We start from the raw sequence: 22,633 nt of genomic DNA, 5'->3' as shown, positions 1-22,633 counted from the left end.
CTCGAGTTGGGATTGTAGCAAATCCCGCGCAAGCTTCTCACGTTCGACGTTGAAACTCCGTTCGAGCCCTTTTCTCACTCTCGCTAGTATCTTCGGTGCGAGGAGTGCCGGCCGTAGGAGTAGTAGGCTCGGTCGAAGTAGTAGTAGTACCAAAACCACTCGCCGGTGGAACATACGAGAACTTGTCATGTTCCTTCACAACTTTCCAAGCTTTAATATGACCGCTAGCCCATTTATATTTCTACAAACACATAAAAATAACATATATATTTATAAACGTAGAACAATATATATATATATATTTATATATATATATTGAGAGAAGTTATGGTCAAGGTTTTCAGTTTGGTTTTGGTTTTGGTTTTGGCTAGAAGAACCGCTGAAATCGTAGTCTTGATTTGAAGAACCACCAAAATCGTATTGTGGTTTGACGGTTCGAGGAAGTTGAAACGGGAGTTGATTTCTTGGTGCTCGATATGTTTTGATGTTTTTTCAGTATGAATCATTGTGAATAATATATGTGAAAGAGATGAGAAATATAGAGAAGATGTAAGTATTTTTAAGAAGTGAAAAAAAAAAGAAAGATTAAAAGGTATATATAGTAATAAAGGTAGGGGTAAATTTTGTAAATAAAATTTAAAAAAGACGGTCACGTTTGACCAAATTTTAAAAAAAAAACACGCTTCCAACGTTCACATGTCATCCACCTTCGTTCACTTGCATCTGTCAAAACTAGCCGATGAAACTTTCCAAACTTGCCGATTAAACTTGGCGATCCATGTGCTATAGACTTGCCAATCTGCCGAAACTAACCGATGGTTTTTGCCAATGAAACAAGCCGACTACATCCTTGCCTCTAATAAAAGACTATCTATTTGTGTATATACTACTAAATACTAAAGTGATAACTAAATAATGTTGAGAACCATGAAAACCTATTCAAAAACCATCTATAAGGGTTTAGTCTTTAGAATTAAGGGCTACTCCAAAGCAGTAAGGTTGGATCAAGTGGTTAACACTCTTACTTCTAGAGATAGAGGTCATGGGTTCTATTCTCATCCCTTGTAAGGTTAGAGGTCCTTTTCTATCTTTAGATAGAACTTAGAAGCAGCCTCTCTACACTGTCGTGGTAGGGGTAAGACTGTCTACATCTTAACCTCCCCCACACATGTAACATCCCAAAATTGAAAAGGTTATTATTTATATATACATTATTATTTTTATATTATTATTATGTTTGGAAATTATAATAATTAAAAGAAAAGGTTAGAAAAAGGACTAGTTTTGTGTAGAAATAGGACTAGTTATAGTATGTTATTGGGTGGAAGGACTAAAGCTGTAAAATTGATCAAATTGTAGGGACTTAGTTGCAAAATCCGTCCATAACATCCTAATAAGGATTAAGAACCAAAATATAATCATTTTCCATCTTTTTATGTGTGTTCTTGAAAGTGAGAAACCCCAATCCGAAGATCAAAAAGAAGTGATGATAAAATATATCAAATAAATAATATAATCAAAGAGATGATAATAATCTTTGAATAAAACCCATTTTTATGGTCGTGGTGTGGTGATGGCCGAAGTTAAGCAAGCAAAAGGAGAGCAAATAGGTTGATTTTAGGTCTTGCATGAATGATTGAGTACTTGAAAAACATATCTACTTGAAGGTATAATTTTTATTTCAACTTCTTATGAATTAGGGTTTTATTGTTATAGATAATTGGGGATTTATGAAATAAATAATAAACCTAGTTTGAAAGTTGGATAATAATCATAGAATCTCATAATACATTGTTGGTAGTAATATATATATAAAAGTTATACGTATGTGTATTTTGAAGAAGAAACCAATATTTATTTACATGCATGTAATAGAAACTTGGTTAAAAATTGAAATGAGATGAGTTTTGGTATAAAAATACCTTTTTATTTGATGTTAAAATCATGTAAAACAACCCCTAATATGTATATCAAGTTAAGATTATTAAATGGAAGTGTCATGAACTTGTTTGAGTTGATTTAAGAGTGTTTTTGTGCAAACTCGGTTTTGGATCAGCATCTTTCATTGAAAATGTGTCATTTTAAAATGCTCATAACTTTCGATCTGTAAATACGTAGGAGTCGTGTAAGCTGTCATTTGAAAGGTATACGAGTCAAGTTTTATATGAAATTTGTTTCAGGTCCTAGTTTAAAATTTAAGTAAGTCAAATATGCTAAAACGTACAGCTGGTCAAATCTGACTTTACAGTGAAAAACAGATTCAGTAACTGTTTTTAAAATGAGCAGAAGTCAGCTTGGTCAAATATGAAAATTGTAATTTTATTATGAAAGTGAGTTTGGCATTATGAAAATGATATAAGAGATACATGTTTTGTGAACCAACCCAAGAATAATATGAGATTGTGAAAGATGGGTTGGGTGTTGAAATACTAGTGATTATGGCTAGACGGCTTAGTCTGTGATTGATGATCCTATATGCATTTGTGATTTATTGTTAGGTTGAAAGCCATATATTGTACTCTTGTGGTCATCTTGATTTATGATGTTTGGTTGCCGCAGAGGAGGTGAGTTTTCTTGCATACTTATGATGGTGGATTCCGTGTGTGGTAATTGATTTGACCTTGAGCCTAAGCAGTGACCGTCTTTAATTACGGGCCTAAGTAGTGGCCATAGTCTATGTGGGACATAGCTCATGTGGAGCATTGATATTTTTTATTGAGATTGTAATCATTTGCTTATATGGATCAATGTAATGCGTTAGTACAAAGGTGAGTGTATAGGTATTATGACGGTGTCATAGGCTATATGCAATAGACCTTTGTGCATTGTCGTCCTTCGTGTGTATAAACATATGCAAGATTATTCACTAAGTTTTTTTTACTTTTTAGTTGTTTACCCTTTTTATAGATTGTCCCGGATGTAGACACAAAGCAAAGTAACATAAAGATTGAAGTTGAATTGTAAAGCTTGAAGCATAGCATATTTGCATTAAATGTAACTGATGCTAGAACCCGTAGTAGCCCTCTTGATCTTGGTGTAACAACCCTCAATTTTCGATTAGGACAACTTACTTATTTTTATCTGGGTATCTATCCCTAAAGGTTTGTTAAGAAAATTGACCTTCTAGGCATTTAAGGCACGGTGATAGTTGCCCTCTAGTTCAATAAAATACCATAGATGACTAATTATCTTAGAAATGCCATCCACAATAACTAAAGATTATCCAAGTCAATCTCAAAGTTTGTGTAAAACAATAACAACTTCGTAAGTATATAACCTAAACAAGAGAGTATCTAATCATCCAAATAACTCAACAACTCAAATAATAATACCGCACATCAATAAAATTTACAAGTCAAACACATATTTAAATACATACATGACATATAACATATAACGTAACATTAAAATAATTCTTGCAGTTAGAAAATGTGCATACAGCTTAAACTCATTATAAGTAAACAAAATATTCCTACAAACTTGACAAATTATATACACACATATATATATATACATAGGGATATATATATATATATATACCAAACTTTTAAACAAAATTGACTAAAAAAAAATTATGTGTTTTGCTACAACACATACACACACCCACGACACATACACACAACACATACACTCGCACAATTTAAATTTTTACTACCTTTTTATTCTTGAAACTCTATAGACACATGCTTGATAAACTCCCAATACATATGTTCCCCCACACTCTTTCACTCCCTCACTTCCCCATGCTTTCTCTCTGACATACCTCTCATCTTTCTCTCAAAATTTTCCGCACTTTCTACTCTCTTCTTCCTCTCCATTTCGGCTCAAATAATCAACAAAAAGGCAAGGAAAATTCATATTAATCTTTAATAATAAAAAGGGTTATTGAAAGGCTTAAACAAGGGTTGATTCAAGTAAGGTTCAAGGGTTATTTCAAGCTTGGATTAAGGGTTATATGGAGCCTAGAAAGCCACGAATTTTCTGCCATATTTTCATCATCAAAACCGTGTTCTTCAAGGGTATAAATCTTTATCTCTTTATTAGATTAATCTTGTTTTGTTTATATTCAAAGATCTTTATCAAAAGTTCATGTTTTCTTCTTATTTTCTTTGTAAAAAACACACTTAATGAGGGCATGTTGATAGAATCTTCCCTTTAATGCCATTGGATGTCAAGATCTAGAGGAAATATTTAAGGATTCAACTCAAATAAGACCCAAAAGTGATGGTTCATGAGAAAGCTTTCAAATTAGTTGATGAATTTCCATAAAAATCCGTTTTTGTTGATATATATGAGACATATTTTCTGTGATTTTCATAAATGAACTTGTTTTTATGTTGTATGAAAGATTTGTTAAGAGATTTGTTCATAAATGGTTAGATGGTCACATGCAATCACATTTTTGGATTAGTTTTTGCAAGAGTTAAGTTTATTGATTTTTGTTAGTGAAAGCTCAAGTATAGATGATGATTGATGATCTTGAAATTTGTTTAAAATCTGTATATTTGATGTTAAGAGATACAAAATAAAGTGATAATATTGTTAGTGGCAATTTAGAGGCTAAAACAAGCAACCAACACCATTGGTGGGTTGTGTTAACCAAAACACGTTCTGACAAAGTCAGTTTTCTGTTTTAGGACGGATAAACGGAGCATTTGAGGGCAGGTTCAAGAAAAACTTTCAAAATAAAAGTTGTAGAGAAACGAGTTAAGTTTAACCATCAACTGGAATTACTCAAAAATACTGAACCAAACGAAAGATATGATATTTCTACTGAAACTGCTCAAAACTATAATTTTGTCTAAATATTTTATCAACTTTATCAATTTTTATCTTCTAAAGAAAAAGGCTCCAAGAGGTCATACTTGGTGGAATGTAGGTTCAATGTGTCCTAAAGTGAAAATAAAATCAGGGAATTTTTATTAAAAGCATAACCCAAAGAACTTTTATAAAACATTTGGGTATACAAAATAGTGACTGTTCTGACCACTTTCACTTCTAAAAATATTTAGAGGTAGTAAAAATTATTTATAAACTAAGACAAAAAATACAAAATAAGTGGAAACATATAGGTCGTTGTATAAAAATCAGGAGGATCCAAATAATTATATTTAACCCATAATTAGTAGCCAACATTTCATAAATTTGATGCATAAAAACAGAAAATTTGAAGGAAACTGATAATTTGTGTAATGGGCTAGAAGGTGCACTAAAGACCATAATGGGCTAACCCGGCCCAAATAATAAACTCATGGAACCTTAAGTCAGTAGGCCCACCTAGCCCAATAAGCAATATAACCCATCAAACATATAGCCTAAATAAGGTTAAGCCCAATAACAAACTTAAGCCCAAAACACTTGGAAGCCCAAGACTTCTAAGCCCAATGGTTGTGGCCCATAACAATTAAGTGATCTTCTAAAGCTCGAGTGATCGTAAGATTATCAAGAAGTATGTGAGATAAAAGTTGAGTATAATTAAGCGACGTGAAACACAAATTAATTGGATAAACGGAAATAACTAAGTTGATTAAAATATAAAATGATACCTTGAGCGGTAATTTACACTAAAATTGATTACACATCCAATAATGTTTGAGAGGACATAACTTAATATGGCATTAGGATATGATAACCTAAGATGCCAAATAAAACCACAAATGAAGCCAAGCTGCCGAAATTTTGACAACTTATAACTGCGTATATAATGAAAAGTAACCTTTTACACCATCAATCTTTACAACCAAAACGATGAGAATTTTAGCAATACACTTGGATTCCACAATTGATAGCAACATAATGAAAGTGGTATTTCTAAGTAATGGTTTAAGATATGAACTTATGTAAATTAGTCCTATCGTAGGATAGTCTTGGCTTTGAAATGTCAATGAGGAAGGTCACGGATATATGATGAAGTGATTGATGGGAAGTACCCATTTTGGATAAAGTGAATATAATATGCGGCATATCAAGGTGAGTCATACCCCATTTCAAACTCTTTTATGTGTTTTGCTTTTGGAGTGAAAAACATGATTGATAAAATTGCTTTCTTTTATGAAATGATATTTGAAAGAATGATTATGATATGGGAATGATTATGGTTATGTTATATGTTATATGATGAGTTTGAGTACTATCAAACGGTGGTCCCCTGTACACTACTATTAACTCATTGAGGCCTGTAGTTAGAGGGTTGGGCAACTAGGATTCGTCCCCTCACTCACCAAGATGGCAGCAGGTTGACGGGCCGCCTATGTGGTCGCCCTCATCTCCGGTTTGCCTAGGGGTGCTCTAATCTACTTTATATATATTATTGGTCGTCTTCATGGCACGATCCCTTTATTATTATTATCGCACATGATTAACAACATGTGTTTCTATTATCATTTTTATGGGACATGCCATCATTATTATTATTATTTTGACGTAAAATGGTCTTAGTAGTGGACTAGTGGCTCAAGCACAAACTCATTAATTTATGCCTTTGGCTAAATGTTATTGATATTATTTATGGATGGATTTTTATGGTTTGAACATACGGTTTGGGTATGGATACTATGACGGAATACTTGGAAACATTATGACCTGTTATAAAATGATTTTGATGGAATATGAACGTGTTATTGATATTATCGGTCACCGCATGGTTTGGGTGTGACATATGATTAATCGATTGATATATTTTTCTCTCACGATGACTTTGACAAATGAGAGCTTTATAATTTACCATGGATTCCCACACTTTGGAATGACATTATGGTACTTGGAAAACTTGATAGTTTGATATGAGAATTTTGTTGGTCATGTGGTTTGGGTATATTGATATGTAATAATATGTTTTCTACGTTTCGAAATGGATATGTAACAAGATTTATATATAAACCTATGCACTCACCAACTACGTTTTCGTAGTTGACATTTTTTCTTCATGCTTTTCAGGATTTAGCATAAGCTTTGAGGAATTATATGCATCATGATTGTTTGCATTGCACTTTGGAGTCTAAGATCAAAACTTGTGATGGGCAATGGAATCTGCCTTGATCATTGTAGTTTATAGTTTCATGTACTTGTTATTTGTTTCGTGGACTTAATATCCAAGTATAGTGGATGCATTTGTACTTGGAAATTTGTTTAAATGCTTGTACATTGTAAAGATCTTTTATCAAATAAAGCTATGGTGAATGTTATTTATAATCCTTTGTTTTGAATACTCGACTTTCTGTACATCTCATTGTTCCGCCTTAGTTGGGGTGTTACACTTAGCTCATGATATGTCATTTTGGTAAAATTGTTGTTATGTCAACTTCTAGGTTCAAGTAGTTTTTGGTTATTTATAATGGGCCATTTTGTAATAGTATTGTAGTGATTATGGTTAAATTTATTTTGAAAACTTATCATCCGGAAAAGGTTTTTGATGTAGATTTTATGAAAAGGGCATGCCGAAATTTCTAATTTTTGTGCGTTGTCTTTTATAACGAGTTTTGGTAATGTATTTGTCGAAATTTGTAACTGAGTACATTCTTCTTTAAAAATATATATATTATTATAAAATGGTCAAGTCGAGTTCGGTCCTTTCAATACACCGTCGAGGTATTGGGACCTAAAACCCTTGAAATAACTACACTACCACCTTTAATATCAGTTATTTTAACATTCACAAGCGCCGCCCCCACACCCATCACCGCCACCACTTCCGACACTACCACTGCCGCCAAAACCGTCGTCGTTACTCGTTACCAGCATCGCCGCTTTTTGGGCGGGCATAAATCTCATACTTTAAAATACGACAGTATTATTACACTTACATGTTTTGCATAGAAACACATTTTAAAATATATATAGTTTTTAATTTTTTTATCAATGAAATTTAAAAGTTTGATTAAAATAATAATTATGTTTTAAGAATACAGAAAAAAGATAATTAAAAAAAAGGTGAATTAGATATTGATTTCTTGAGGTAAAAAATAAAGATAAAGAATGCTTAAAAAAATTGACATTTAAACCAAGATCCTAGATGACGATAAACATAATTGTCACTAACATATCTTCCCTATGTATATAGAGATAGCAATTGCATATACTTTTAGTACTTCTTTATAAAGTTATTTGGGATAAGTTTTCTCTCTCGGAATTGTTATGAATATCTTTCTTAGATATATCATTTTATTAGGAGGCCAAATATACAAAGTTGGAAGCTTTTCATATGCTTTGCTTTGGTTTATTGGTTATATGACGTTTCTCGTAAAAATGCTGCAGTATTATAGTTTATTAAAGGGATTAAGGCACAGAAATGTAATCAACTATGACACAATGGCTATGTAGTGTAGTGACCTTCTAAACTGGCTATTCCATGTAAGAACCTTCTATTTTTGTTATTTCCATGTAACTTACCGGGTAACATGTATGTTGTAGCCGGTTTTGCCACGTTGGATGCCAATGGACCACCAAAATTAATATAAAACTCTAATTTTCTCACCATTTTCTCACAATTATCTTCCCCGCTCGTTTTCCCCTCCATTTTTCTCCCAAATTCCCTCCATTTTCTTCCATGGCATCCAGCTCGTCATCTTCATCAAGGAATCCAAATTTTCGATATATTGATTGTCACTGCAGAGCCAAGATGTACATATTAATGTCATGGACCACGAAAAATCCAGGTCGTCGATTTGTCAAATGCCCTAATGTAAGAACCCTAATTTTTTAAAAGAAAATCAGTTTATTACCGGCTAATGGTAGAGCCGGTCAACTGATACATGGAAATAACAAAAATAGAAGGTTCTTACATCGAATAGCCAGTTTAGAAGGTCACTACACTACATAGCCATTGTGTCATAGTCGGTTACATTCATGTGCCTTAATCCTAACCAGAAGTTGGTAACTTGGAGCATGAACTCGTTTATGTACAAATTTACAGGAACACGTCAACGTACAGTATCAACCAAGAAAGCCTAGGAATCATCATAAGCTCTTCAGCAAATATAAACCGGGCAGGTACAAACGGCTTTAAGCTCTTCTACCCAGTACAACGCTCAATCTCCTAATCAACCCTTGCATATCTTAATATCTAAGATAATCTATACAATTTGAATTCCTGGTTGTTAAGAACATGTCATTTGCATCCTTTCCTATTGGCTTGTGGATGGTTTTTCCGTTTGCATTTTGACACCAGAACACCTGCCAGCATAAGGCGTAAGCATTGTTTGTAACTATTTTTATTTTTTAAATTACTCTTTTATTTATGGATTGAGAAAATGATTGTTCGTGTTTGGAATACCTGCACAACAATGCCAAATATCTAAATATTCCCAATCTCAAAAACAACACTGGCTTATCGACTCGACAGAAATACAAACAACTAAGCAAGGATTGAAAGAGCACCGGCTATATATGGCCATGATAAAAAAATAAGGAACAACATTACAGACAACGACATGTCTAGTACTTAATCAAATCAACATCATTTATAAAACCTATTGATTCAGCTATAACGGCAGAGTTAAAAGTCATGTACTCATATGAGGTGGAAAAGGTATGGATTTACAGGTTACAACCAGCGAAGAATAGTAAGAGTTGTGTAATAGTTTCTTCTCAGATTGTGCCCCAAATGGTTAGGAAATGATGTCCACTCGACTTTTCTTTCGGCATAGCGGATGCCTTGGGAAGTCTGATTGACTATGTAATTTTTTTTCAGTAATAAATAGATAAAACTTATGTGTATACATGCAGTCCCATATCTGTGTATATGGAAAAACAGAAACTTATGTGACTAGACTGCCTAATCATTTATATGGCTCTTACCTCAAAAGAATTGCTTCGATCAAAAACAGCTCCAACAAGCGCCGAAAACTGCCCAATATAGGCTTCAATATAGCACCCATTCTGCACAAAGAGGCAGTCAACTAGAGAAACAATTCTATAAGCTGGTTTAAAAGACTAGTTTGGAACCCATTTTACAAGAGGCCTTGAATAAAGCTATAAGATCCACATGCTACATGTCAAAACTCTTCATACGAGATAAAGTGAATTACGTGGCAGCATCCTATCTGAAAAGAAAAAAAGAACAAAAAAAAAAACACACTATATGTAATAGATAGCAGCCCTGAAATAAGTGAAACATCACATATCAATAATAAACACAATTATATGTAAAAGGTGTAAAAATTGGCCGAACATAAATTGTAAAACATAAATTCACCACACATGTAGCCTAAGAGGAGTACATGACTTTTAATAGGGTTCCAACTTTCTACATTTTGCACGCACAATCATCATTTTTCATCTGGAGCCTAAAATCACTTTCTCTGTATCTCACTCGTACGGTTCCATAGGCAGAAACAAAGAGGGTTCATCAACTTAATTATCTCTCTCTATTATTTTAAAAGGAAGACTCGTCTTCAAAAATAAAAAATAAAATCAATCCAAGTGTAAAACATGTCACAAGAAGGAAAAACAACAAAAAGAGAGTGGTAGCTAGTAATTAGCAAAACAATATGCAACTAGTATCCATTAAATTAACATAACATTCAACTACTCGAATTCACAATCACTTTATTTGGGTTTCTGATGTAAAGGTAATGAAATTGGGAGAATCCATCAATTCTTTTGGCAGAAGCTTGCGAATCAAATCAAAGCAAGTGGTACCTAGTGATTTGGCAGCAATTGAATTAATTAGCAATGATAATGTTGAAAAATCAAGTGAGTAACCTTTTCCATCCATTTCCTGTGAAAGCATCTCCACATCAACATAGTACTTGTTCTTTAGATAACCTTGTAGAAGAACATTGTAAGTAACATTATCTGATGGCCAACCACTCTCGTTCATTTTCAGAAACAACTGCTTTGCATCACCCCACAAACCTTCCCTACACAACCCACTAATCATGACACTATATGTACGAACATCAGGTTGAAAACCTTTATCAAACAGGTTTTGGAAAAGATTCCTCGCAATATCAAGCTTACCACATTTGCTGGCACCATCAATAAGGGTATTGTATACAACAACATTTGAATATAGCTTGCTATCATCCATCAAATAAAACAAAGAGAGGGCCTCTTCTACTTGATTGTTGTTGCAAAGACCCGCTAGAAGTATTCCATAAGTCAATTCATCTGGAATTTGGTCGTGTGCTCGCATCTCATCAAAGAGTTTGCGTGCATCTTCACATCGTTTAGCCTTAAACAGTCCCTGTATCAGGGTATTGTAAGTGACTGTATTAGGTTTTATACCTATTCTAGTTAGTTCCGCGAATATATGCATGGCCTCGTCTATGTTTGAACTCTTGCAATACCCATTCAATAAACTGTTGTAAGTAACAATATTAGGGAAGATACCTTTGGATTCCATTAAATTAAAAACTGTCTTTGCTTTGGTCATTTCACCTTGCAAACAGTAACCATCCATAAGCGAGTTGTATGTCACTATGTTAGGAACCTTGCCTCTATTAACCATGATGCGGATAACATCCTCGGCCTCTTGTACCTTACCTTCCTTGCACAATGCATCAACTAATATACTATAGGTGCGTTCATTTGGAGGGATTCTATGGTCCTCCATTTCGTTTAGTATCTTATGCACCCTATCCCACTGACTTAATTTACATAGACCAGAAATCAAAGAGTTATATGTGACGACATCAGGTGGGATGCCTTTTTGAAAGACCACCTCTTTAAACAGGTTGAAGGCATCATCAATCATCTGATCCTTGAAAAGACTATCAATGATGGTGTTATATGTAAAAATATCCGGTGTACAACCTTTTTGATCCATCATCCTAAGCAAAGACATGGCAGTAACGTTATTGCCGATCTTGCAAAGGCCTTTGATCATCGTGTTATGGGTAACAACATTAGGTTGACAAAATTTGAGTTTGATAAGTTTCTTGAAGAGGAGTACGTCTAAAAGTGTACGCATTAGGTACAATACCTCGCCTGAAACAACAGCCTAAGAGCGCAAAACCGTCATTGGTTCGACGTAGCTGACAACAACACTTGATGGATATATTCACACTGTAGTCATTAATAGGAACACCAATTGCACACATTTGATTGAAGAGATGAATGGAGTGTGAAAAATGTTTCATTTTAGTAACGGAATTCAATAGCTGATTGAACTTCACAACTGATGGAAGAGGTTTTCTGTGGGTCATTTCATCAAACAGGTTGAGGGCATCTTCTAATTTCTTAACTTTTTGATATATAGAAGAAGAATGGGTGGAGTAAAAGGAGACTAAAAGTGTAGTGTTATTTCTACACATCATCTTCATCCCTAATTTCTCCTTGAGCAGCAGCTGAGTAATAGAAGAAAGTATTTTCTTGATTAAACCTAATCTCTCCCTTTTTGATTGTTTTTATTTTTTTTCCTACAATGAACTTTTTTACCAATGACCGAGTGGGAGTGGTGAGTCAGTGACTCAAGATGGACTTCACGAGTTCATCTTGAAAATTTGAAATGGTGTAACTTTTACAATTTGGTGGTCTTTGTAATCTTCTATCATCTCTTCACATCATCTATTTTTAGAAATTCTTAACACTTTTATACCCAAAATACTCTTAAATCTTAATTATAATTTCCCTATATACTTAATCTATACTTTTATACTATTTAATAATAATTCTAATTCCTCTATATACTTAATCTATACTTTTATACTATTTAATAAATAAAACAAGCCCCTCTTTAAAAGTTATGGAGGAATTATGTAAAATATCATTAATGACTAAATTACATTATCATTCATTTATTCAAAATATCTCCATTAACATTTTACATCAATTACTTTCTACACTACTCAACGCCACATCTACCAACAGTCGCCCCCACCACCACACCGCTGCCACGACAACTACTGCCGCATCGCACGAGTACCGTGCTAGTCTTAGATTAATTGTTAGTAAGAAAAGAAATTTTTTATTACCAAAAACACTACTCCTTCTTTCCCTGTCTCTCAAATAAGTATTTTCAGTTACTAATAAAAGACTATCTATATCTATACTACTATATATATCGACCTTATTTTAAACTACTTAAAATAGCTCTCCCTTTTATTCAATAATTTAAACATTTATATTTAATATACCTATAGTATCCTTAATTAAATAATTTGAAATATAACCTATCAATCCTTAAAATAACTACATTATCATCTTTAACATCAATTACTTTAACATTTACAAGTGCTGCCCCCACACCCATCACTGCCACCGCTTCCGACACCATCACTGCCGCCACAACCGCCGCCGTTACCACCATCTCCGTTGTATTGTGCGGACATAAATTCAATATTAGTACACTTACATGTTTTGAATAGAAACACATTTTAAAATATATATATATATATATATATATATATATAGTTTTTTATTTTTATCAATGAAAGTTAAAAGTTTAATTAAGTAATAATTATGTCTTCAAAATACAACAGAAAAATAATTAAAAAAAAAGGTTGGAATAATGTTGATATCTTGAGGTAAAAAATAAAGATAAAGAATGCTAGAAAAAAAAATAACATTTAAACCAAAATCCTACATGATGATAAACATAATTGTCACATAATCATAACATATTGTCTCATGTATATAGAGATGGAATTGCATATAAAGAAGTACTAAAAGTATATGTATATCCTCTCTCATGTATATAAAGATAAACATTTTATTCACATGTGTAAACACATTAATATTTAAGTTTCTTTATGATGAAGCATAAAAATGGGGAAAAAACCAAAGCCTAAAACGAACCCGGTAAAAACCCGAAATCGAACCCAGTCAAATATGAAACCAGTTTGTCGGGTTGAAATCGGGTCAGATTTGGGTTTTTGACGAAAAAATGGTAAAAAAAACCCGGCCCAAGTTTGAGCCAAAACCGGGTTCAAACCGGTTCGGGTTGAATCAAATCCCGGTTTTGGCCCCGTTAATCAAATACTAGTTCGGGTTTAGGGTCGGGTTGGATGACAGTGAGTTTTTGCCCATCTCTAGTAAAGCATAACAATACCTTTTTAAAAGTAAATCAGAGAGAAACTTTTGATCTCCGGTATTACTTTGAACCAATATACATAGGCCATATAATATATCTATAATAGAACTAAAAGAGGAGGTTAGGGGTACACTTGGCACCCCTACTCCTCTTTCTTATGCCTAATTATCCCTCCTAATTAATCTAGCTCTCTTTTTTCTTTTTAAATTCTTTTTTTCTTTTTTGATTATTTAATAGATAATTAGATTTAATATCTATCATATATCTTTTCTTATCAAAACAAATCTTTTTACACTTTAAAAATATATATTATCCTTAAAACTCTTGTTATTATATATACAACATAAATAAATTTTTATTAATTATTTTTCATAATTCATCTCTTTTTCTATCTTTAAAAAAGAATCATGATCATATAGCTTCTCAACAAAAAAAAACACGATTTTTTTATATCACTTTAGTTTTATTTTTAGTATTTTGTTCGTGTCTATTTATTATTGATATTGAATTGTTATGTTATTATTATTTTTCATCTTTTTTAATTTAGTTTTGTGTCAATTATACTTTTATTATGACTTCTACTACTAAAGAGTTTATTTTTATAAATTTGTTTTGTTCATGTATTTTTATTTTTCCCCTGTTTTGTTATTTATTATTTTAATATTTACTTTTGATAAATATATTTTAACATTATCCGTCCATAAGACGGGGTTGAACACTAGTTAATATATATGTTCAATCTATCAACCGGTTCAGAGATTCAAAACCATATACTCAAATCACAATTTAAGTGACACAAATTTGGGTTCTTTTATATTCTTCTAAATTCAAGAAATTGATCTAAACGAATGCACACCAAAATACAAACCAACCACTGTAATGACAGGAACATATAAATCCTGATTATACCAAACAATGTTAAATTTTCTGCTAATTTCATTTCTTCCCACCGATGCTTTTACCTGAAGAGCTCCAGGAAAGTTGGATGATGCGCTACTTGCCTTTGGATTTCCAAGTACGTTAAGATCTTCAAGTAATCTGTATGAAGGAACAAACGATCTTTGTCCCGCGTCACCAGCAATTGACGGTACTTGACCATCCCCACTCATACCTGCTGCCCTCAAATTATCTGAATACCAAGTTACTTGCTGTGAAGTGGCATTATTATAAGGGTAAGGCACCGATACGGGTTGTTGGTGTAATAGCCAGGGGTTACAGAATGCAGACCATGGGGGTGCAATATAACTAGCTGAGTAGTTTACTTGTTGATATTGAGGCTGAACCTATGCCTGTAGTTGTGGTTGAACTGGTGGCTGTACCTTTGGTTGCGGTTGTGGCTGCGGTTCCCACTGAGCCCATGGCACGACGTGACTCGTTAAGGATGGTTGAGTTTGGTGGTGGTTGGTCAATGTTTTCTAGGGAAGTGGGAACTGGGAAGTGGCGGGTGGTGGTTGAGAGGGTGCAGAAGATGTATTTACAGATGATAAGGCGAGGCACAAAAAGTCTATCATATCATTGGCCCTGGTTGTAAACACCCAGTGAAGGCAGGGCGGTTATAGTTAAAGCCATGCTCGTTGACGGGTCAGTAATAGTTCCTGATTCGTTTACAGGGGAACCATTTTGAAACACGGGTGTTTGTGCTATTGAGTGCCTGAAAATCTATCACCGGTTCCTGCAGGTGTAGAAGATGTATGTTTCCTTCAACATAGATGTTTAACGTCACAGCTGAGTTGATATATATGGGTCACAAAAGAAGTGTAACAATAGCTCAGAGTGGAAATTTGACCAAGGATTTCACCAAGAAGATGTTGAAGAAGAATTGACTTCAAATTTACTGCCACTTTTTTAATTTAAAACAAATTGAAAAACTTGAGATCAAGTATTGGTTTATTATTAGGATTCTATTTTCAAAGTTCAAGCTTTCATATTCACGAAAAATATGAAGGTAAACCACAATGAATTACTCCAGGTTCTAGTTTGGGATTGAGACCTGTGTAAATTTCTCCAGTGAATCCATTTCTGCTGGGTTTTTCAAGTGGGTTAATTGGCTGGAAAAAATGAAGAAGGGAGGCTGAGTGAATCCATCTCAAGTGGGTTTTTCCGGTGGGTGGCAACATTGATAATGGCAAAATGAAGTTGTGAAATTTCACGTACATAAACTGTTCAATAACCAAACACATGAAGCCCTAACAGGAGTACAGGACTTTTAGTTGGGTTCCAACATTCTACACTTTATAGGCACAATCAGCCTTTTGCTTCATACCGTTGATTAGGCAGAAAAACAAAGAGGGTTTATCAACTTAATTATCACTCTCTGTTATTTTAAAAGGAAGACTCGTCTTAAAACATAAAAATAAAATCAACCCAAGTGTAAAACATATCACAAAAGGATAAACAACATAAAGAGAGTGGTACCTAGTAATTATCAAAACATTATGCAACTAATATCCATTAAACTAAAAAAACAACATTCAAACACTCGAATCCACAATCACTTTTTTGGAGTTTCTCTTGTAAAGGTAATGAAATTGGGAGAATTCATCAATTCTTTTGGCATCAAGTTAGTAACCTTTTCCATACATTTCCTCAAGTGAGTAACCTTTTCCATACATTTCCCTTTTCCATACATTTCCTCAAGTGAGTAACCTTTTCCATACATTTCCTCAAATAACATCTCCACGTCAACATAATGTTGTTTGTTCTTTAGATAACCTTGTAGAAGAAAAATGTAAGTAACATTATCTGGTGGGCAACCACTCTCGTCCATTTTCAGAAATAACTGCTTTGCATCCCCCAACAAACCTTCCCGACATAACCCACTAATCATGACACTTTATATACGAACATCACGTTGAAAACCTTTATTAATCGGGTCTTGGAAAAGATTCACAATAAACACCGTAAGAGAAATTGTATGTATATTATGAGGGGATATATAAAAGAAACATAATTACACTTTATAACCATATACTATAGGCAAATATTATAACTAAAGTAAAACTCAATCTCGTCTAATACTCGCAATAGCAAGCTTCCCACTTTTGCATGCACCATCAATAAGAGTAGTGTATACAACAGCATTTGAATTTAGCTTTCGATCACCCATCAAATTGAACAAATAGAGTGCCTCTTCTACTTGATTGTTGTTGCAAAGACCCGCTAGAAGTATTCCGTAAGTCCATTGATCTGGAATTTGGCCTTGTGCTCGCATCTCATCAAAGAGTATGCGTGCATGACCACATCGTTTAGCCTTAAACGACCCCTGTTTTAGGTTAATGTGAGTGACTGTATCAGGTTTTATACTTTTTCTAGTTAGTTCACGAAAATATGCATGGCCTCGTCTATCTTTGACTTCTTGCAACACCCATTCAACTGTTGTAACTAACAATATTAGGGAAGATACCTCTGGATTCCATTAAATCAAAAACTGGCTTTGCTTTGGTCATTTCACCTCGCATTCAGTAGCCATCCATAAGCGAGTTGCATGTCACTATGTTAGGAAGCTTGTCTCTATTAACCATGATGCTGATAAAATCCTCGACTTCTTCTACCTTACCTTTCTTCCATAATGCATCAACTAATATACTATAGGTATAATATACTATAGGTATGTTCATTTGGAGAGATCCTATGGTCCTCTATTTCCTTAGTATCTTTTGCATCTTTTCCCACTAACTTAATTTACATAGACCGGAAATCAAAGTATTATAAGTGACAAAATCTGGTGGGATGCCATTTTGAAACCCCATCTCGTTTGATGAGAATCCATAATAGATTGTATCTTTCTTTCAAGTACGCACACGTTCCGGCATGTTGCTTAAGTTGCTTAAGTTGCTTCGTATTCTTTAAGTACGTACCACAAGTACATCTTTTTTTTCTCCTTTTTTAACCACTTTTTTCTCCACCACTAGTTTTTCTTCTTCATTTTTTCAACTCATCATTTTTCAGTTTTTTGTTATTTTTAACAATCGTTCCATCTTACACAAGAGCTCCTCATTTTTTATCAGGAGCGGTTTATTTTTCAACTGCAATTGTTCTTTTTCCTGCAACCAATGTTCCATATCTGACAACAAAAGTTTGTTCTTCGCAACCAATTCTTCAATTTTCAAGCGAAACTGTTCTTTATCCAATAACAACAGTTGGTTCTTAGCCAAACCATTTTTCAACAGAAATTGTACCTTCTCGAAAGACAAAAGTTTGTTTTTCTCCGACAACTTACCATTTTGCAACCGAAATTGTTCCTTCTTAGACAACAACAACAACAGGTTGTTCTTTGATGACAACATTCCAATTCGCCACCTCAATTGAACCTTCTCTGAAAGAAGCCCTTTGTTCTTCACCACTAACTCTCCATTTTCCAAAAGCAAATCTTCCTTCTCCAATCCCAGATCTTAGTTTTTAGATAACAACCCTTGGTTCTGCACCAAGTACTCTCTATATACTATATTTCACCTCCAACTACCCAATCTCGTTCAACAATTGTTTCCTCTCACACACCCGTTCTTCTTCATAATTCATCGCCCATTCTTCTACATTTGTCACCCACACCAGTTGTTCGTCGAGCTCTTTATTTTTCAAACGAAACTCTTCCTTCTTAGAAGAGAGCTCCTCATTGTTCATCAACAATTGTTCTTTTTCCTACGACAGTTGTTCCTTCTCTAACAACAGTTGTTCCTTCTCTTTTTTCGAAAACAACCCATCGTTGTTCACCAATAACTCTCCACAATTCACCTGTAACTCCTCCTTCAGAAGTTGTTCCCTCTCAAGCCCTAGGTTTTCATTCATTAGAAACAAACCTCCATTCTTTGCCACTAGTTGTTGGTTTTCCCTACTCAATACTTCCTTAACCCTCCTTAACTCATTAATCTACCTATTCCGCCTCAGCAACAATTCGTTCTCCGTCTCCATCAACTCAGGCTGAATGCATACGTTTCACCGTGTAAATTTCTAGAAAAACTAAATTTTTTCATTTCTTACTATGTTTTGTTTTATTTTTTTTTATTTATTAATTTTATTGTTTTTTATTTTTTGGTTTCAGATCTTCTGTGAGATCTTTATGCAGTCACCTAATCTGATGGAGTCGTAGAATGAATTGTTGCTGAGGTAGAATAGGGAGATTAATGAGGTGAGGAGGGTTAAGGAAGTATTGAGTAAGGAAAACCGACAAATAGTGGCAAAGAATAGAGGTTTGTTTTGAATGAATGAAAAACTGGGGCTTGAGAGGGAACAACTTCTGAAGGAGAATCAAGAGTTACAGGTGGAATGTGGAGAGTTGTTGGTGAACAACGATGGGTTGTTTTCGAAAAAGGAGAAGGTACAACTATTGTCGGAGAAGGAACAACTGTTGTAGGTGAAGGAACAATTGTTGATGAACCATGAGGAATCCTTTTCTAAGAAGGAAAAATTTCTTTTGAAAATAAAAGGGCTCGAAGAACATCTTGTGTCGGTGACAAATGAAGAAGAATGGGCGATGATTTATGAAGAACTCGTGTGTGAGCAGAAACAACTGTTGAACCAGATTGGGGAGTTGGATGCAAAATATAGTATATAAAGAGTTGTTGGTGCAGAACCAAGGGTTGTTATATAAAAGTCAAGATTTGGTATTGGATAAGGAAGATTTGCTTTTGGAAAATGGAGAGTTAGTGGTGAAGAACAAAGGGCTTCTTTCGGAGAAGGAACAATTAAAGTAGTGAAATGGAGAGTTGTCGCTAAAGAATAACCTGTTGTTGTCTCAAAAGAATTTCCGTTGCAAAATGGTAAGTTGTCGTAGAAGAACAAACTGTTGTCTTTTGAGAAGAAACGATTTCTGTTGAAAAATGGACAACTGCTGGCGAAGAACCAACTATTGTTATCGGATAAGGAAAAATTTCGCTTGAAAATTGAAGAATTGGTGGCGAAGAACAAACTCTTGTTGTCAGACCTGGAACACTTATTGCAGGAGAAAGAACAATTGCAGTTGAAAAATAAACAGCTTTTGCTCAAAAATGAGGAGCTCTTATGTAAGATGGAATGATTGAAAATAATGAAAAACTGCAAACGATGAGTTGGAAAATGAAGAAGAAAAACTGGTGGTGGATAAAAAAGTGGTATAAAAGGAGAAAAAAAAGATGTATTTTTGGTACATACTTAAGAAGTAGGCTCTACTATATATTAATGATGGTTAGGTACAACATGCAAAAAAATGAATATTTTGAGCTTTACTACCCATTAAAAATACAAGAAAGGCACTTTTGCTTTGCCAAAAATATGTTAGAGAAACATTTATGAGTTTCACAGCATTTTTAAGCATTCTTACACCTACGAAATTTATGCCTAACTAGGTTTTACTAATCCGCCCAAAGGCACAATGATTAATAGGGGTAACCCCTGCCCCCTCAGACTTGAACCAGGGTATACCCAAGTCAAGCCCTCATAAAAGGACTTAATACCTATGTCCTCCCTAAGGCTTTGAACTCAGGACCTCATACAAGGGGGATGGTCATACAACCATTGAGCTAAAGTTCAAGGACCCCTAAAAAATGGTGGAGTAGAGCCTAGTTAGGCATAAATGTCGTAGGTGTAAGAATGCTTAAAAATGGTGTGAAACTCATAAATGTTTTTGTAACGTTGTTTAGGCAAAGCAAAAGTGCCTTCTTGTATCTTTAATGGTTAGTAAAGCTCAAAATATGCATTTTCCTGCATGTTGTACCTAACCATCATTAATATGTAGTAGAGCCTACTTCTTATTATTTTTTATAGACAATTTCTTGAATCTTTTCTTCATACCTGTATCATGGACTTGAACCATGACAATGATCTTGTTGTCACAAAAACTAAGAAAAAGAAATTCAAACCACTATGGACGGATTCTGCCCATATGATATTTCTTGAGTTATGCTTGAATAAGGTTAGAATTGGAACAACCTAAAAAACTTTTAGCTTGTGTTCATTGTATAAGGACTTTTCAAAACTAGCTTTTATAAGCTCATATGTTTACGTTCGATAACAAACACTTATATAGCTTGTCTTATGAAATAAAAGCCAAAAAAGCAATTAGCCTCCTTAAATAAGAAACACCCCCTAAAAGGAGAAAGGGAGGTTGGTGATGGATTTACCTTTGAATCTGATGAAAAATGTAGTGTTGTTAGACATCATCATCTCTTCTTCTTTTGAGCAACAAAATACACACACAATAGAAGTGGCAGCGAACTTGCGCAAAAAGTGGCAGGAGCGACTTACGCCGGCGATGATAGCAGCTTTCATTAACGGTATTTTTATAAATCTGGGTATTTTTCTATTTTAGCATGTTACTTAGTACTTAAAATGGTGTGACATGTGTCTGGTGTGAAGTAACACATTTTATTTTATTTTTATTTTTTATATTTTTTTTAAACAAAACCATACACCATATATAACAAAGACAACAGAAAAATGATAAATTTATACTATATTATAAAGCAAATAATGTTTCAACTTTCAATTTGAACAACGGCCCACAACTTTCAACTTTCATTTTCATCTCTCTCTTCAAATCTTAATCACTCATTTTTTTTCCCTCTTCCATAAATCATTTTAATCCTTTAATTCATTCAAAATCATTTATCTCAAAAACTGTACATCGATAAATCATAAAAATTATATATACGGCTGCTCTTTTATTAGAGATGTCATTCGATATACTTTCGACGAATTTTAAAATCCGAGGGCGGAACCCGTACGGCTAAGACGTTTGACTATCACACTTTATGACCTATCACATCCTATGACCTATCACACTCTATGACCTATCACCCTCACCATCTCATCGCCACTAACTCCACGACCGCCGCAACGCGCGGGTACCGTTCTCGTATATTTAAAAATGAATATGTCTAAACATCAACTTATAAAACTTTAAAACTTTAACATGTATATTCCATTAAGTCTCATTCCAATCTTATCTTTTAAATCCTTTTAATGTCACCATCTTATTATTTATTGGGTGATACTATAGATACACCGTCAACTGTTCATAAAAACACATCTGAAACGTCCCGTTTTATGTAAAATGTCGTGTTTGGCCGGTCTGTAGATAGTAAAAGCTATAAGGAGAATTACACGTGGCCTGACACATATGTCAGTCATTCCCCCGTTTTAGGAATCGTTTTGCATAAAACGCTACGTATTAGGTTAAACGGTACCTAGAACGGGGGAATGACTGACATGTGTGTCAGACCAAGTGTAATTCTCCTTATAGCTTTTACTATCTACACACCGGCCAAACGCGGCGTTTTATATATAACGGGACGATAAACGCGACGTTTTATATAAAACGAGACATTTCGAATGTGTTTTCAAAGAACAGTTGATGTGTGTAGATACCAGCTTCCTTTATTATTAGATTGATTTTTAGTTACATCAATTAGGTTGATTTATTATTATCCAAAGACAAAAATTAGAATTAGCTACAAGCAGATTATGCTACAAACAAAAATTCTTTCAAGGTTCGGAATGTTGATGTCTAGTTGTCTACTACTTATAAAAGAGAATATGCTTCTTAGCATCATCACCCAAACAACCAAATGCAAACTTTTGTTTGAATCAGAATAGTAGGGGAAAAAAAGGTCTTCCAGATGACTAAGCATATACAACCTCCTAGTTTACGAAACCAAGAGCATATATGGTCGCGAACAAACACAAAGG

General features: G+C 34.1%; 1 pseudogene; it reads right to left on the bottom strand.

The window, feature by feature from the left end:
• Window positions 1-10,389: 10,389 nt before the first annotated feature.
• LOC122591247 lies at window positions 10,390-12,428 on the bottom strand (annotated as a pseudogene).
• Between the last annotated feature and the right edge of the window lie 10,205 nt (window positions 12,429-22,633).

This window comes from Erigeron canadensis, chromosome 3 (genome assembly GCF_010389155.1).
Source record: "Erigeron canadensis isolate Cc75 chromosome 3, C_canadensis_v1, whole genome shotgun sequence".
Classification (NCBI taxonomy): Eukaryota; Viridiplantae; Streptophyta; class Magnoliopsida; order Asterales; family Asteraceae; genus Erigeron; species Erigeron canadensis.
The sequence above is the reverse complement of the archived record's forward strand: the minus strand, read 5'-3'. Positions and strand labels throughout refer to the sequence as shown.